Source organism: Haemaphysalis longicornis, unplaced genomic scaffold, assembly GCF_048455015.1.
Source record: "Haemaphysalis longicornis isolate Haplotype H1 unplaced genomic scaffold, Haemaphysalis longicornis Haplotype H1 scaffold_1, whole genome shotgun sequence".
NCBI classification, from domain to species: Eukaryota; Metazoa; Arthropoda; class Arachnida; order Ixodida; family Ixodidae; genus Haemaphysalis; species Haemaphysalis longicornis.
Window position 1 is genome coordinate 459,724,507 of NW_027526203.1, and position 5,726 is coordinate 459,730,232.

The window sequence follows — 5,726 nt, forward strand, 5'->3', positions numbered from 1 at the left end:
CTGCTGCTGCCCGCTTTAACAGCGGCTGGGCGGCAGCGGCCGATGCTTCCTCGCGCTGCGTCAGCTCGCGTCAGCTCACGTCGCGTCAGCTCGCGTCGCCATGCATTTTTGGCGACGCGCGCTCACACACGTCGACACGGGACGACGTCGACGCGTGAAAACGCGGAAAGTACGCTGCATGTGGTTGGGCCTTAAAGATCGAGTAGCACAAAGCACTCGCGACGTCAGAAGACACAACTGTAAGCTGACGAGCGACATCAGCACCCGCACCTCCCATAGGAAAACAACTCTTCGAATGAGGTGGAGTGTCGTGGGTACCAGGCCACGCGTCCGCGAAATCTGTGGATCCCACGCGCCCTCAGGGCACTCCCACGGAGTCGTTCGCATGTCGTGAACGCCGGCTTATCATCCATACAGGCGCCTTATCATCCGCAATGCGGTTTCGATGCTTGTTTTTTGGTTTCTCTAAGCTGTATGCCTGATTAGCCTGGCGCATGCCCTCGGCGTCTTAGGCGAGAGCTGCTGGGTCCTGCCAGGATTTTAACGACCCCAAATTTTCCGACCAACTCGAAGCTAACAGCTTCGCTGTAAACGTGAATCTGATGCAGTACAGATACTTATTAGGCCCTGCTAGTATTCGCTCCGAACATACGCACTATGTGTCCGACACTTCCGAGGATAATTACCCGCGGAACACGTCTCGAGGGTGGCTTTTGCCAGGCGACAGATCCTTAATTGTGCTCTTCGATGCAGTCAAGCACGAAACGCAAGGAAACTGCGGCCACCCACAGCCGAAGCGTAGCAAACATCTCGAGCACCTCTTGAAGATCTAACCGTCAGTAGGGATGGGATTGATGGTTATTCTCCCATATTGGTTTTGGAGGGGAAAAGTGGTTTGTTGTGGAGCAGTTCGTTCTTTCTTAATTTGTTGGAAGTGAGCCCTTCCCGCATACAAGTCACTGCTGCGGTAAACCGCCTTAATGAAAGCAATCACATTGCTCTGAAAAATTAGACGGTTGAAATAAATAGACTTGCAGAGTTTGCCCTGTAAGGCGGCTCCCCAAAAGCAGTGCGCCTGAAGAGGGCCTCCAAAATAATGCCAGGCTGACAGGAAACGGGCGCTGGAACGTGGCAGCGAATGACAACACAAAGCACTGGCACCGGCGCTTCCGTGCTTCCAAACTTTTGCCATTCACGGTTTGGAGCAGCGCGGCAGAGCTTCACTCAGGCCGCCCGTTCTGTGACCCGCAGTTCGCGGCAGCTTGAGGCACAAACGGCAGCCTCAGAATTATGTAAATATAGACGCCGTTCTCTAAGCTGCAGCGATTTATCAACAAATGCCGGGGGCGTGGAAACCGCCGCCCCGCGTTGAGCGTTTACATATCCCGGTGGACACAAACGCCGGAATGCTGTTTTTCTGTGTAGGAGCGTGCGGCCTTTCAGCTGGCTGTTTTCTTTGAAAGCAAGCACCAAGGGCTGGCTGGAAATTTTACTCACCGCATCTCATTTAATAAGCCTGATTGCGCTGCCGGTTACATCCGCTGCGACTGCTGGGCACCCGGAGACAGCCATGCGCATCGGATGGTAACCTCTCTTTTCATACAGCTTACCATTAGCATAAACGAAGAAGAACGCTGCGCGTTGGGAACGTTTTCTCGAGCCCCAAACGTTGTATCATCCAAGCATCATCTCGTTATGTTCACTGTTGGCCCCAAAATGCAGCCAGCTTTGGCAAAGTTTGTAAAATACCGTAAGAGCCGCCAGTACAAAATGTTGAAATCAGAGTATGTAAGGGCAAGCGAAAGACGGACCGCTCTCAAAGCACTTATTTGTTTCTGGACGCATTTCTCGAATTTTGAGCGTGTACTGCTTCATTCAACTGCCCATTTTTTTAACAGTTCCCGAACTTTAGGAACGAAATGGGGAGAGGGTTGGATTCAACTCAGCTGGTGAGCAAACTGCAAAAAAAGCAGCAACGCAAGAGGTGTAAGGTTTGCAGAGAAACAATGCGTCAAGATTGCATGGTTTCACTCTTACTTTAAAAGTTGAACATCGTTGATTCAAAATTTTAAAAATTTTGAGCTGGGCAGGATAACATTAGAGGAAAACTTAAATCAATTAAATGCCCAAACTTAGGTATTGAGCCCAATATTCTGCCGACGAAACCACAAAAATCTTCTATTTGAAGCGCAACGCGGAGGTTGTTGGCTTGGATATGCCATCTGATCATTATTTTTCCCTAATTTCCTTTATTTTTGCTTACAAATTAGGTTCCTATTTATATCAACATCAAAAGAAACTGATCCGACCGTCAATGCAGGCTGATTTAGCTCCTCCTCCTGCTCCCCACAAACTTTGCAGGAAAGCGATGACAGATACACACATACTGTTGTTCCTGGTATCTTTTATAAACAGCCCAACTATATTTGCAAGAGAAGATAACTTCTAGATGACCAATCACAAAAATATTAAGAAGTGAGCTTTTGCTTACTGATTTCATGGCAGATGTTCATAAAGTATATGATTCAAACTCAGTCATACTGTTTTGCTTGTCCCCACCGGAAAATATCTGCTGCTGTACTACCACCAGCTGAGAATTTGTGTCCTTGTATCGCTATAAGCGTTCAAAATATAAAAATAGGCCCATCGTGGCTTCAAAAAGAAATGCTTTGCTAGTAAAAAGACGTTTACAATCAGGCAAACGCTTAGTGTAGCCGATGCTGCTTCTCAAGTTTCTTAGCCCGACTCAGTGCTCAGAGTTGGTCTGTATTCAGAGTTGGGTCACTTTCGAAACACACCCACTTTCGAAGCTACCCGATGGTTTGAAAATGACCAAGCTAGTAATAAAGACCCTGCTTTCTGCTTTGGTCTGTTCAGCAGTACACGTCCAACAAACTAGTTCTGCATCTGCTCTCCCTTTATTTCTTGTAGTTAAGGTTTTAAAATGCTTAGAAGTTGGATTCGAATGAATTCCTAAACATAGTGCGCGCTGTCATTTTGCCCAAGTCATATATACCGTATTTACGCGTTTCTAAGCACCCCTTTTTCCCACGATCTCGATGACCACAGTGAGGTGGGTGCATAGATTTGAAAAACTTAAATTACTCCCCCTCCCCGCCACTTTTTTTCGTGGCCGTATCTCAACGAGGCGGGCGCAATGAATAATGTTTTATTTTGCAAACATTCAAAAGAGAGATAACTACAGGCAGTGAATCCACCGCTTACATCCGACACCAGTCTCCCTCACTACCATTCGAGTCCGTTGGGCCGCTTGGTCCGCCGCTCTAAGTATCCCCCAGCAGGTCGTCTTCTGCTCCGTTGACACGGTTTGTAAGTGTAAACTTCATAAATGACTTGACCACAACGTCAACTGGGGCCCGCTTCCACGCGTCTAAAATCCACCTTGCGATGCTTGCTTAGAAAAGGGGGCGCTTAAATTCGCAGGCAAACTTTTTCCAATTATGCTCCCCAAAAGTAGGGGAGGGTGCTTAGAATCAAAAAAATACGGTATAAAAGGACTTCTGATAATTCAAACTTTTTAATAATTCACAGAAACTCCCTAAATCCCTGCTTCAAGTTTGAATTGATGAGAGTAGATTTTATTAGTAAAATGGAGGCAAGTAATAACCAAAACTAATACGCTGCAAATATGTTCCGGCACGAGCTTGAGAACGTTAAAGATACATGACTTCAAAGTAAGTGCTCAAATATTCGTCAGCTGTGAAACATGATGCGGAATCATGTTTCACAGCTGACGAAAAATTCCCGATGTGACGTAAAATACGCTAGTATGTTCGAGCGCCAACTTAGCCTACGCATGCAGGTAAAGTTGTGGCAATTACTTGGCTCCAATTCTCTAATGAAAACATGTGTCTCGAAACCACTAATTAAAAAGTCATTTTCCAAACTTTTGTAATTTATGAAGTAGAAGTCGCACTTTCTATCGCAAATTGTATCCGCCTAGGCCCTAAACCTTCGAGCAAGAGCGGTGTTTTAGTAACGGTCATTCTTTTCTTTCTTTTCCTTTTTTTAGTTGGGGGAGGTTTAAAACAAATACCCCTGTGTGTATGCATATTAGTCTTTTGAAAGCTAAAAAAAAAAGCCGACACACCCACCTGTACGAGATTGGGACGCAGTTTCCGGTTGCCTCGTATCGCAAAGCCACGGTTAAATTTATCCGACGCCGAAACCGAGAAACTCCTGCGAAGGGCAGGAAAGGCAATTTTCCTTTTACGCGGACGGGGCACGTGCTGTCACGAAATTTGAGTCAATATTTTCAAGGACGGCACGACGGAGCTGAAAGTCAGCTCGCCGTTCAGGGACACTACCGAGTCGATAGCGGGAGTGAATGCTGCATTTTAATTGACCAATATCGTGTTTAACGTCGGCCGACTTTATGGAAGTTGTTTGATTGCCCCTGTCTTTCTGCGGAAGAAAGGGAGTCGTCCTTTTGGCGCTCCTCGTGCGCCTGGTTTCGGTATCGGTTGTGCTCCATGGAGAAATTGGGAAGCGTATACATCGAAGTACGTACGCGTTAAGCCGCCTTGCGAAAAAAGAACCTCGCCTTAAGCAAATTCCATATTCGAATTCTACAATGAAAGTAGATAAAAGCTAGTCAAACAGAAACTCGAAAACTCGTTTAAGGGAACGTTTTCCTCATTCGCAACCGATCGTTTAGGTCGCCTCCTGAGTATTTCGCCAGGTTATTTTGAAATATTTTGCAGGAGTACTTCGCAAAACTCGAAAATTTGCCTTTACAAATTCGGGAAGGTCTGAGCGGTGATGGAACTCAATATTTGCCCTAACTGTGACCATCACAAGTAGCGAACTGCGATTTCTGAAAAATGACTTAAAATTAATTCAGAAACGAAAAAAATGGTTGTTTTGTCTCAGGAACATCTTTTTTTCGGAGTTTCGTTTCCTCCCCCCCTTCCCCGCTTCCTTCCGTCCACCTGTCCACGGGCCTTGCCACCGCTTCCCCCTGTTTTATCGTATGCTTCGGTTGTGTTAGCTTATTATACAAGCCAAGTTCCTTGGTGTGTATACTAAAGTACGACAAAAAGCAAACCTAACGGCATTTTGAAGCGCTGATCTACCGATGGTTGTAAAATTTATTAGAAATAAGATGGCCGAGGCCTGTGGCGATGGGAGTAGGCAAAAGGACTGGGGATTACGTGCGTCGCGCTACGGCAAATTTATACGCAAAGCTCGATACCTGGAGCAGAATTATTTTGTGATCGTGCTTCGTTTGTATCCAGTTCATTATGTGGAAAGAGATGACGAGCGATGTTTGCCACGTGCATCCTAAAATATGTGCCGGTTAATATTTACATTTTCCAATGTTACAAAAAAAGTATTTCGATGTGTCTATGTTACTGGTACGGTAGTTTTTGGCCGTGCTTCAGTTGCAGCAGAAATTCTTCATGGATACGGTTGCTGCATGGGCTAATTTTGTGGAAAGTGTGGCGCGTGCACTGAAACCTTTGGGTATTTCGCTTATGTGAAAACTTCGCGTAACTCGCACCATTTCTTGGGTCTTAGAACTTGGAGTTAACGGACCTTTAAAGCATATCCCTGAAACAAGGTAACGGAAAAGCTATGCAATAAATTGTAAGTGGGTAATTATATGGGAGATGCCCTTGTGCACAAATGCGCCTTGTCATACCATTTATGGGGAAATACAGAAATAATGGTGTTAGCATTGCCTGTTTACAAAAAAAAAACTG